The sequence below is a fragment of the Lissotriton helveticus genome, chromosome 1_1, assembly GCF_964261635.1.
Source record: "Lissotriton helveticus chromosome 1_1, aLisHel1.1, whole genome shotgun sequence".
Lineage (NCBI taxonomy): Eukaryota > Metazoa > Chordata > Amphibia > Caudata > Salamandridae > Lissotriton > Lissotriton helveticus.
This window is the reverse complement of record NC_136057.1, coordinates 1,711,426,483-1,711,439,768: the sequence shown is the minus strand read 5'-3', so window position 1 is coordinate 1,711,439,768 and position 13,286 is coordinate 1,711,426,483. Positions and strand designations below refer to the sequence as shown.

Sequence of the window (13,286 nt, the reverse complement as noted above, 5' to 3'; positions counted from 1 at the left end):
AGTTCGCAATTCTAGAACTTGTGGCGGGAGGTGTGTCTAAAAGTGTATGTCGGTGCTGGCCATCAATGAGAGAGACCGGTGCATTTTTCAAATGGGTGGTGAAAAAATATGAGTATGTTGCTGGAGATGTGGGCCGCCGTGCCACCAATGTACTTACTGGGGTAGGGTAAACACCCATTATTCCGCAACTTTCTTTCCGCATACCATCACTCCGCATACTTTCATTACGAAAGTACCATGACTCCGCAATGCCATTATAACGCGTGGCATTACATTTTATATGCTTTTACCACGCATACATTTACAACGAAATTCGTTGTAAATGCATGAATGGTAAAAGCATGTTTTTTTTTTATGTTTGGATAAGGTAAGTATGGGTATAGGGGTATATGTTTTGGGGTACTGAGGTATATGTTTTGGGGTGTTTGGGTATTTTAAGGCTTCAGATATGGTTATGGGGTACAGGGGTAGTTTTAGGGTTTAGGGATAGATATGGGTTTTGGGGTACAGGGGTATTTTTAGGGTTCAGGGCTAGGTTTGGGGGTATAGGGGTATTTTTAGGGTTCAGGGATCGGTTTGGGTTTTGGGGTAGAGGGGCATTAGGGTTCAGGGGTAGGTTTGGGTTTTAGGGTACAGGGTTAATTTTAGGGTTCAGGGCTAGGTGTGGGTTTTGGGGTACAGGGGTATTTTAGGGTTCATGGGTGGTTTTGGAGTTTCAGTGGTATTTTTTAGGGTTCAGGGCTAGGTTTGGGTTTTGGGGTAAGGGGTATTTTTAGGGATCCGGGCTAGGTTTGGGTTTTGGGGTGCAGGGTTATTTTAGGGTTCCGGGCTAGGTTTGGAGCACAGGGGTATTTTTAGGGTTCAGGGGTAGGTTTGGGTTTTGGGGTACAGGGGTATTTTAAGGGTTCAGGGCTAGGTTTGGATTTTGGGGTACAGGGGTATTTTAGGGTTCAGGGGTGGTGTTGGGGTTTCGGTGGTATTTTTAGGGCTCAGGGCTAGGTTTGGGTTACAGGGGTATTTTTAGGGTTCAGGGGTAGGTTTGGGTTTTGAGGTACAGGGGTATTTATAGGGTTCAGGGCTAGGTTTTGGGGTATTTTTAGGGTTTAGGGATAGGTTTGGGTTTTGGGGTACAAGGTAAATTTATAGGGTTAAGATGGGTTAGTGTTTAAGGGTGTTGGGGCATTTTAAGGAGTAAGGGTGGGTTATGATTATAGGGTGCAGGGGTATTTAAAGGGAGCAGGGTGGGATTAGCACACGATATGAGACATGGCATGAAGGGCGGAACGTACCACACGCCGTCAGCGTTTGTCACGCCCACAGCACTACGCAGACACGCCCACAAGGGACTACTTTGCTGGCACGGTTCTTTTACCTTTTAAATGTATATGGTGGGCGCCTGCATAGCCTATGCCATTCTGCTGCAACTGCCCTTTCCAACGCTGTATTGGGTGTTGTGATTGGTGCTGTGGTTCCTGAGATTACCCGCCTCAAAGGTGTGGGCTCTCTCTTTATTATATTAGTATAGATGTTTGCAATAGGTACATGGCCTGACTGTGTGTTTCATAAAATGTATATTTTGAAAGGACTTGTTTTATCTTAAGCACTAAACTTTTGCACGTTTTGCAGCAGCCTCTTACGCTGCGTGTAACACAATTTTAAAATATTAATTTGCACATTCACAGTGCTTTCTGCCACAGGGTGGGTCCTCGTAGCACTAATAACCTACAAGTTACAATTCTTCACCTTGACAATCAAGATTGAACTCTGTGACAGTCTGGTTACAGACACCTGTAGTGATCGCATTAACCAACCAATGCTCCATAATGTAGAAGAGTACATTTCTCAATTCCCACCAGTTTGAGGCGAGTTTATTTTTCATTTAATACGAGTGCATTTTATATGTAGTAACACGAAGGTGAAAGACCAACAAAAGAGTTATATAATATTCTGATCACTTTCTGCAGAGCAGGATGCCCCCCTTCCAAGAGACCCCCAATCCTTTAAGGGGAGCCCATTCAGCCCAAAGTCAATGAATAGCAGTGAGGTATGGGAGGCCCAAGGGCCCACTCGTCACTTTCTGCGAGGGGATATCATTCTAGCGCCGGGAAACCCTTTGTTGGGTAGCTGTTGCGCTACATAAGTGAAATAAATAAATAAAATTAATTCTGTGTTACACCACTGACTCAGGATCACAGCTTCCATTTTTTAAGCACTTCAACCGCTGGTGATGACTGAGCTCCATGTGGGGGCTGGGAGACTGGATCTTTGAGCCAACCTCCTGAGCTATCCAGCGTCCGGTTCTAGAGCCCTATGCTGAGGCAGTCAATGGACCATGCAGACAGACGTGCGAGGACGGAAAGGATGGAAGGCGGGCACATTTCTCACACATGCCCATGTCTTCCCACCTCTCCACGGGGTACCTAGATTCACGTCACCTGCGGCATCTGTCAATTGCATACCCGCCAGCTCCACACCCCACAAAAGGTAACATGATACTGATATTTATTTTTTAAAACGTGGCCTCTGCAGGCGTTCCAGCTGCCATGGCACCGAGTCTCTCCTTTACGACCCAGTCCAACAGTCCCAGCAGAGAAGGATTCGATTTTGAAATGTTTACGAAATAAATAACAACAAAAGTCAACAGGCGTTTCGCATCGCTGAAGCATATACAAATGATCTATATTGTAATCATACGCGCTAGTTTGAAATATCGCCAAGTAAATTAAAGATTTGAGGCGGATTGTACCTCTAACTCCTTATATTCGGTTCAAAGTCATACAAATTGATGAAATCCACCAGTGCACAGGTTTCATCTTTTAAACTAAGGTCTATTTACATTTTCCCAGCACAACAAAATTCAAAATGGGACTTTTCATCGCATTAAGAACTCTAAATAAACACCTCCCCGTGCTCCCTTGAGGCGTAATTTAGCCGTTTGGAAATCTGAACCCATATCCCTGATGCGGCAAATGAAAAAGAAAAAATAATGCTTGAAAACAGGATGTCGCAGAGAGGGAGACAGAAAAAAATAGAGACCGACAACAGCGTGAGGACTCCCAGGATATGAAAGTGGGGGGTGGGAACAGGTAAAGAAAGGCAGCCTGTCAGCAGGGAGCACTCTAAACAAACAATGCATTAAACCAACAGCCGCCTTATACAGCCATCAGCAAGGCACGCTCTGTCTGTATACATCAAACGTTATATCTGGCTAAAAGCCATAACACTACAAAATGTCAAACTAATTAAACAAGCATTGGCATAGCCAATAGGTCTCGCCTTTGGGACCTTATAAGTGTTTAGTTATCCAGCACAATATCCTTGGTGCAACAACATCAACTGTTGCATGGCTGAACACTTATAAGGTCCCAAAGGCGAGACCTATTGGCTATACCAATGCTTGTTTCATCAGTTCTCACCTCTCGCATTCTCTTTTTAACTTAAGCATGTAACAAGGTTGTCATATTAAGTCCATCTTTCATCCAAGGCCTTCCTGGTCCGATGGTAGCCCTAACTTTTGATTCATAATACGTTTATGGTGCAGCTTGACAAACAGATGTACTTAACAAATTCCATTAATGGAGTGCCCATTCTTTACCACCGCCCAAACCGGCACAGCCAAGGATACCGGTTTTCTTCTAACTTTTGCCTCAAGGTGGTCGAGTGTCAGACTCGGGTCTTTCTGCCACAAGCTCAGTTAATAAGGCTTGGGTGACTTACATGATGTCGCAATGCTGCATTCAACCAGGACAAAAGCCAGATCAAAACCCTTCTCGCTTGGCTGTGGGTAATCAAGGGCTGCAAGATGGCCAATGGTCCTCCCAGTTCTGGCCCAATGCATGTATTAGGACATTTTATATATACATTTTATATGATGAATTGACCTGGTCCAACTAATGCTCGTCCTCACTGTTTTGTATTGTGCAAAGCATCCTGTGTACTGAAAGGTCGTCCAGTGTCGTGGTCCGAGCTTCTAGCCAGGGCCTTTTGTCTAGGGGTGGGCGTTTAACTGCGCTCCGTTGGAGGAGTACACAGAGTTTTAGCGCACAAAAAGAACTCTGCCAATCTCCAAGGAGCAGAGTTTACTGGTGCCGCCTCCCAACCTAATGCCGCATGTCTGCTGCCACCCACTGTCCAGGCCGGGAGGCAGATGTTGCTTCTAGTTCTAAGCTTCGATATTCGTATGTGTTTTTTCCCTCTCTAATGCAGAAATGCATTCATCCTGCTGCAGCTTCATTTAGACCTCAAAGTGCATGCGAGTCACTTTCTGTGCAAACATGCATTATTTGTAAGTGGAAGCCTTCTCTGTGCACTTGCTTCCACGGCGTCTTCATGCTTTCGAGTGTGGCCTCCTGATTACTATAGGCCACACATTATAAGGCACGGACTTCTGCAGATGCTGCAATGAAACTGACGAGTAATCAGGGACGACGCGTTTTGCCTGGGTTAGTTTTGCCTGGGTTAGTGGCTCGTTAGGCACCTGATGGCCAGCATTATCTATTCTGCAACAGTTGCTTTAAAAAAAAATAAGCCAGGGTGACGGCGCCACGCATTTGCTAGGGCAGTCCTCCCTTTTCAGCACCTGTTCTGGGCTCCAGCAAATTTCAGAACATTTAGTACAGACCCAGTTTTCCGAGAGCCCTTTGCACGTGCCGTAGTGCAGAATGAATTAGCAGCCGCTAGCAGTGTGTGTAAAAGGTGCAATGGATTGCCCGCCCACTGTCTGCGTTCTCTCTGACGATGAGCGCTGTCAATCAAGCCACCGTGGGCCCCTGGGCGATGCCAAATTACAGCCGTGCATTTCTGTGAGAGAAATGTCTCGGTTTTTGGTTCTCAGAACCTGCGCCTCCTCACACTAGCCCTGCGCCGACTCCGACAATACTGGGGATCAAAGGAGAGGTCGGAACCAGAACAGACAGACGGAAAGGTTAAAACACAAAGTAAAAGAAACCGGCTCTTTGGACTACTGCATGAGACCGGAGGACGCGGCACCCAAGTGCACAACTGAGCGAACAGCTGCGCTGACCGGATCAGCCGGGCTCGGATAAGAGTGCATTAAGCAGGAGCCGCGGAGTTCATTTGACTTGTCAACTTAACCCTTGCAGTCCCCCTCCCCCCAGGCACGGCGCCAGCAGAGGCGCGGCTCCTTACGTCAGAGCTGGAATGACGTGGTCACGGCATGGAAGAGGAACCGGGGAGTCCCCTAGCTGACGAGCCTTCGGTTTCTGATGTTACAATGACGTAAAAGCAGTCCTGCCAAGTATCACGCATTTGGCGTGACGCTAACGCATTTCAGTGTGGTGTTCCCGCATCACCGCACTGAAATGCATGGTCACGCATTTTTACTCTAACCTGACAGAGCTGAAAGTGGCTGCATTAACCTACGCCAGATGCTAGCGCATGCTCCAGCTCCCCTGACACAAGTGTGCTGTGGCCCGGCCCGGGTAAAGCAGACTTCGCTTGGCTGCAGGCTCAGTGTGTAGCAGTTAAAGATTCGACGTCATGTGCACTGCTCTCAGTGCTACAATGTTATATTTGATGTGCCCTGGAGATCCGGGCCCTGCCTGCCACCTAGCTGCCGCAGTTTAAATATATAGGGCATTGTGCGTGGCGCCGTGTGGGGACGCGACGTCACGTCCTACAGACAGGGTGCGCGCAGGGCGTTACATACATTTTGTAAAGACATTTGAGGTGGAGGCCGGCTCCTCAATGGTTAGCGGGTGGCGCTGGAATGGGGCTCGGCTGCCCAGCAAGCTGATCCGGGCCGGGCCGGGCCGCCCGCACTGTGGGGCGAAATAATATTTAACGATGGATTAAAACTCACGGGTGTAATTCCCGTACTTTCATGGTAGCTGAGAATGCATGACTCGACTGAGAACGGTGGGTGCAACTGAACAGAATTGTCGCTCTACTAGCCTCACAAAGTGCGCTATGGCGCAAGTGGGGAGCGGCGGCTGTAGTTTAAATAAAATAGTGGCTACAGGGAGTGGCAATGGCAGCGGTGCGCTGCTGACACCATGACCGTGGGTCTCGACCGGTGGATCAGTTGAACTCCGGCGTCCGCACGGACTGTGGCAGCCTGTGGAGTTCTTCCCCAGCAGTACACCAGCCCTTCCTGTAATCATGCCGGGCCAGTGCTTGCTGAGGTGGGAGTTTTTGCAGCGAGGTGCGGCCTGCACAATTAACGTTACTGAAGTCTACTCATAAAGTAAGTTGTGCCTCAGTCAGCGAGGTATTTCTCTTTTCAGTGTACAGTACTTTACATTTTATTAATAGCGCTAGTGCGCCAACAGCGCTGCCGATCCTATTACTTCACGTGGTCAGTACCTCCTATTCTGTGTCGGTGTAGTTGCTCTGTGACAGCCTGTAAGTGAAAACAAATATGTGAAGGAGCCCCCCTGTTCATCTGGGCAGTGTGCGGGCTCAGCATTACTTACATTATGTTATGAAAGTTAGACTGTTGCAGAGGGCGGCCTGCTTTGAAATTGTTCAGCAGTCACACTAGCACATTTAAATTGATTCCAACCCCTCGTTATGCACATGCTCTGACTGACTGCATCTACTCTCCATGACGGCGTTTTTGTATACAGGTTTACATTTTATTTTCAACAGGCTGTTTTACAAATATTGACTTTGCTGAAATTTACAGAAGCGTCCTTTTGTTAGTAGTGGTATGGCAATGACTGTCAATGAGTGGTGCAGATCTGAGTCCTCGTTGTGGTTAACAGTAGGATCAGCTTAAAAGGGGCACTAGATGCTTTAGTTTTCTGGTGCTTTCCAGCAGTTTTTACATCTTCTTCAAGTGTCTTGTTTCTCAAATGGGTTGTAATTGCAGATATTTATATGTTTTCCTAGTCTTCATTGCTTGATTTTGCTTGCAAAAAGTGTCACTCATATTCGTTGGAATGTCACTCCTAATTGAACTGAAATTATTTAAATGTCACACTTGGCAATCTCAAACCTTGGCAGCTATGTAAAAGTGGCCTACACTGCTCCCAGAAGAAGGGGTGCGAGTGCGACAGCATTTTTGTTTTTAAGTCCGTCCTCTGTGACTGTTTAGCCCGGTGAGTTTGGGAGGGGGGGAGTGTGCGTGCGTGCGTGCGTCTGTCTGTGCGTGTGTTGTGTGCGCCTGCGTGTGTGCCTGCCTGTGCCTGCGTGTGTGCCTGCCTGTGTGCCTGCCTGCGTGTGTGCCTGCCTGTGCCTGCGTGTGTGCCTGCCTGTGTGTGTGCGTACCTGCCTGTGCTTGCGTGTGCATGTGTGCATGTGTTGTGAACAGCCGGCCGGGATCGGAGCGCGTGACCTGATCCGATCCCGGCCGGCTGCGTGCTCGTGACAGTCTGTTGTCTCTGCCTAGTCCTTGAACGGGAAAAGGACTGAAATGATAACAATAGATCGCTTTGCGACAGCAGGGGCTTTCGCCCCTGCATTCGCAGGCGCGACCTAAAAACGAATATCAAACAAGATATATGTTGTAATGTACCTCAATATACATAAAAGTTATGAAAAAAATGTATTTTTGGTTTCATTCCCATTTCAACCCAGGACAAGACCATAATGAAAACCACCATCATCAGGGCAACCTCCATAGACACCACACATGAAGCAAACAACCATAAATCAGCACGGTACCTTACCTACACACCATGCAAACAGACATCAAAGAAATAACCAACAGCAGGGCACCCTCCGTAGCCAAAATATACCCTGCGAATAAATAACAAAATAATTCACCCTCCATCTATTTAAGACACCATTCTACCAATGACAACAAGGCATGAGCATCGCACGCCATACATTATGCAGATAACTACCAATGCAACCCACTGATACACATCGCAAAAACATGTAAAAAAATTAATTAAAATAGGCAACCTCGATTACCACTATACTTTATAAAAAGAAAAGAAAACAAAATACTTGTCCGCAGGGCATTCCACACACACACACATCACATAAGGAGACCCCTCTCATCAGGAAACTAGATATAATAATTAATCTTATGCAACAACAAAAGAAACGCTTAATAACCATCATAAAACCTGGAAACTCTACCAATGAAACTCCTTTCATGCAAATCACATTCCGTGCAAATGCTCATCAGCAGGCCACGCTCCATACTCTCAAACCAAAAAACTCTTCAACAACAAGGGACTCTCAACTGGCAGCATAAACCACGCAGTCAACTATGCGCGTTGTACCCATTCACAATACCACCACGCGCAATGTATTCACCATGGAGCCTCTTCTCCTCCTGACATCCATCACCAATGCCTCTGTCAAGTAAACCCATCTCACTGCATGTTGATCATGGGCCGCTACAACACATCATAAAGTAGCAATCACAAACATTAAGAACCGCTCCCAGCACATTTCACACTTGTATACATATCTCATCTAGCCTTTTCCAAACAGTGTATCCCCTTCAAGATATCTATCAACACCATCTAACATGCATCATAACCAAATTTCGACCTCAGGGTACTCCCCTGCAAGATCCTACAGCGCCCCTATTCCATATCTCGTCCAAATCACCTTTTCCCCATCGCTCCACAATGAAACTGCCCAACAACTAGAAACAAACAGTTGAATTGATTTAGAGTACAGAAACATTCATGGCCTGCCAATAAATACCCTTTTGTCGTAATTGCAGATTCAGGTCTGAAGGACCCAGGACCACTCATATGATGGTTGGGCCAACAACTGAAATGACAAGGAGTATGCCCTCCAAAATTCGTTGGGTTCCTTCAAAAGGAGCGTAGCAGATTCCAACACAAAAGTGCATCAATCAAAATGAATACAATCCAAAAGGTATTTGTTCCTTCTCCATTAGGCGCTTTATTGTTCTCCTTATTCTTTCATAATTCAGCACAGAAAGTGATTTTAGACAACACGTGTTTCACCCTATAAAGGCGTGCAAGCCTAGGCCTTTTTCAAGTCTGAATAAGAACAAAAGCATACATCCCAATTGTAATGCATACTGATACTTCAGCGTTTTGGTAATAATTAAAGATCCCATTCACAGAAGCAACACAAACGTGATTTCTGTGGTTAATTTTAAACTTTCAATAAAGTCATCGTGATTGAAGTGTTACAAAGGTCAGAATGATCCTTATCAGCTTAACTTAATTTGTAACTCGCTACACTTGATGCTAGTCCTTCATTAATTTTATGAAAAGCTCTTTTCACAAAATTGCTGAAGCACTGGCATCAAGTGCAGCAAGTTACGAGTCAAGTTAGGGTGATGGCAAAGATCATTCTGACCTTTATAAGAAAGTTTGACCAATCTTTGCACTGTAGGACATGCCCTTATGTTACCCCACGAACAAGATATTTATGACTTTACTTTCGAGAATATACAGAGTACTCTTTAAAGATGGGCCCCCATCTGTGACAATGATAACTGGATTACTACAGTTACAACTGATGAAGGACAACCATTATGGCCATCATAAAATGGCGCCTGCCTAGGAAGCCACTATGACCGATGAAGCGGATGCACTGACTTATTTTGGAAAATCATAGATCATAAACGGGTAAGCGGTGTGTGGTCTTGAATCCTGAGTTTCTAATCTGTCGTCTCCTTAGTTTCCATGAGAGCTGGGGTGCAACTGTCTATTAGACGCTAGCAAGGGTGCTACTCCAGAGTGGACACCGCATTACTTTTACCGGCTTCCCTACGTCTTAGCCTTGCATTTTCCCTTTACATGAGGATGTTACATACTCTTGTTTGTTTTTGTTTAGTACTAAAAAGATTTATTGATAAATAGTTGGGGGACAAATTATTTTATTTGATGCCAGCAGGGGCACAACACACAAAATACTGTTGTACTTGCACCAGTATCATATTATGCCAGCGACTATGGTGCAGGATATTTAATCCTTAGTTACGGTTCCGCCCATCTCCTTAGTTTTCATGTTAGCAGGGCGTAACTGTCCATTAGACGCTAACAAGGGGACAATCCACCAAGAATATACAGCTTAATTTTTACAGACACCCCTATGACTTAGCCTTGGGGCGCAACTACTATCACATTCCAGAGGGGGAGTAACCCTACATTTTTAGTACTATAGGACCTGCATCAATATTTGAATAACTTAGCCCAATGGCTTCCCCATTATAATGGCTGACCTTTAAGGGGACATCCCTTTTGATTGGCATTCTGGACCCTAGGGATTAGAGACTCAAAGTTGCAAGTATTTGATATGCACTTTGACTCTTCTTAAACGGTTGTTGAGAACTAGATTCCAAAATAAAACGTTGTAGGTTATCATCACTTTATTGATGTTGCTTAACACCCGCAGCAATCTCAGGAGAAACACTAATTGATTCCAACCCAACCTGTGGCATTCGATATCAGGATTCCTACATCAGGAATATTCCCTTTAGTGCCCAGAGAAGGCTAGGCATTATTTGAATCACCTAGTGCATACGTACTACTCTACAGGTAAACATCCATTATTAGACTCTGCTAGTTATAGCTCTTGCAAGTGCTAAATAAGTATCATTCTATCAACATACGTTCATTTGTAATTAATTTACTTTCCCTTTTGCCTTCCTTAACTTTGGTTAAATATATCTGTGTTCTTTCCTTCCCTATTTTTCTTGTTTTAGACACTTCAAATCACGATTACTTTACTGAAAGTTTAAAATTAAACACAAAATCACATATGGTGACCTTCTATGAATGGGGTCTTTAATTATTACCAAAAAACGTTCAAGTTTCAGTTTGCATTACAACTGGGATTTGTGCTTTTGTTCTTATTCAGCCTTGAAAAATCCCAAGGCTTGCACGCCTTTATACGGTGAAAAACGTATTGGCCAAAATCACTTTCTGTGCTGAATTATGAAAGAATATGGAGAACAATGAAGCACTAAATGGGGAAGAAACAAACGCCTTTAGGAATGTATTGATTTTGACTGATGCACTTCTATGTTGGAATATGCTAACCTCGCTTGAAGGAACCCAAAAAATGTTGAAGGACACACAGTGTCATTTCACAACTACATCCAAAAGTCTATCTATTCCAAAGTCTGCACCTTGCACCAATTCTGGCACAGTTCAACACTGTTCCATTTCAGCATTTGCACTAAAATCTGCACCAGCTTCCCGTGACATCTGTTTGCCTACCCCCTCGTAAACATCCACCACTGCTCACTCATTCTCTCTCTCTCTCTCTCTCTCTCTCCAATACGTGTAATGTTTCCCATTAATATACCCCAATATCTGCACTGGCTCTTCCGCTTCCTGTCTTCCAACATTTGCATAAGTATCCTCACCATCAAAGTCTGCTGTCTTCTAAATCATCATTACTCTCCTAGACATGTGACCTGGCATCCATCCTTAATGGTAAATATCTGTCCTGGCCCCTTCCCTTGCAAAACAGATCGGCTTTCCTCCTACAAATGACTTCGTGCACAACTGTTGAATTCCCACCAATATTCCTCTCCAAGGTTTTATCACCTGTCAATTTAAGCACTATCCCACAACCCCCAGATTCTGCTCACCCTACCTCCACCTAACGTGGAGCTAACTTTATCCACAACCAATATTCCAGTCATTGAGATTTACCATGTGTACGGGAAACTGTCCAAAATGTCACTTACCTGAATTCCAAAGTCAAGACTGTCCTCACAGAAGCATCACACTAACCATCAATAGTGGGAATAGCTGTACTCAATATGGTCTACACATCGCAAGATAATAAATGGATCACATATTTCTAAAGTATGCGAATGCAGATCAGTCGAACAGCACCTGACGTTTACATACTTTCCCAAGCGTCCCAATTTCACCAGTGCCTTCCTACAGGTCTCTCACAACTCCCCATAACTGGTGGGCCCACTTCAGCCTCACCCTCCTTTCCTACTCAACAGAGCTCGCTTATTCCTTCACCGCAATGGCCTCTGGACCTCTGCCCCGGTGACCTCTCACCTATGACCCTTCAGTCCATGGACTCTCGAGTGTTCTTATCCGAGTCACTCGCCTGTGCCCGGTATACCGAGGACCTTCTCATTAGCAGACTACTCGTCGGCCCCGTGGGTACCTTTCCAGTGCCACACCCCCCCATCCAACGGCCTCCCTAACTTCTCTTTCCCCTCAGCTATCCCGAGACCTCATCCACGGACCGATCACTTGCGGCCTTCGTCCGCCTCACATCCGAGCCCCGTCACTTTCTCTCTAACGGACCTCACCTGTGCTCACCTGTCGCCAGCCCGCCGCAGGCCTCTCACCTGTCTCTGCCCCGGGCTCCGCTGCTTTCACATTCTCCGCAGGGTGGAGGGAGGGAGCGGACCCGACCTGGGCTCAGACCGGGCCCCGGGGCAGCAGTGCGGCGAGGGAGCGGTGCACAGTCCGGGCACCGCAGCAGGAAGTCGGACCGAGGAGCGGGGAGCAGGCGAGGGCTGCGGGGTCCTAGAGACGGACCGGTGTCCTAGAAAGAGAAGACGGACGAGCACAGAGGAGAGGAAAGGCATGGAAAGCGAGGAAAGACCACAGCATGGCATGGCACTACAACACACTACCCTGTCAAAGACCGTCCAGATGGGGCACGTGGAAATTATGAGTAGTTGAATTTTTATTTATATTTGAGTGCTGCATGCTGCGCACCACAGCATGCTCAGACTCCAATACCGACTGTTGGACTGGAAAGGGAAGGCAGACAGATTAAACGGACCAGCAGCATCTCAAAAGAGAAATAGCCAAGGAAACGACATGCGCATGGAGGGGGCAGGATAATGGCCAGAGACACCCTCAAGTTTAGGGGGAAAAAACAAAATTATGTTTTTAATGATTTATTTATTTACACATCTGTCTTATACCCGTAATACTTAGTTTTTGTTGTCAAATGTCTCTAAACACCCCAAGGCTGCCTCAGAGTATTTTTGGGATCTGGGTACACATCACTGCTCCTGCTGCTGTGTAATGAGCAGTGGTCGAAGTGGGGGAAAAGGTAGGGGAACTGTGGGCGGAGAATCAAAAATTTGCTAGCATTCGCGACAAGAATTTTCAATTCTATTAAGGACACGGAGGCGAGGATTATGCTTCTCAATCTTTACTGCATAAAACACAGCAGCCAATGAAAATGTATATTTTCACAAAACATTAACAGAAAACTTCATTACCCATGAACACACATAAGCATAGGCACAGTCCATAAGAACCCCTTGCGTGCTCCCATCATCCTCTTTCTTTGAGGCGAAACAAGTCCAACAAAACTTGAACAGTCACAATCCTCCAACGTGGAAGAACAGCTTCAGGTGTAACATCCTGACATCCGGAGTCGATCAA

At 45.8% G+C, this 13,286-nt stretch overlaps 1 protein-coding gene across 10 annotated transcripts in view; it reads right to left on the bottom strand.

Annotated features, from left to right (window-relative positions):
• The window catches only part of BAZ2A (bromodomain adjacent to zinc finger domain 2A), a 1,342,005-nt gene extending 1,329,589 nt beyond the window's left edge, over nucleotides 1-12,416 (bottom strand). For 5 of the 10 annotated variants that reach the window (XM_078689113.1, XM_078689115.1, XM_078689109.1 and 2 more), the window contains exon 1: nucleotides 12,201-12,416. The gene's annotated coding sequence lies outside the window, so the exon portion shown is untranslated. Of the gene's footprint in view, nucleotides 1-12,190 lie in introns of all 10 variants that reach the window. The other 5 variants (XM_078689114.1, XM_078689110.1, XM_078689119.1 and 2 more) reach the window with 2 other exon arrangements.
• Between the last annotated feature and the right edge of the window lie 870 nt (nucleotides 12,417-13,286).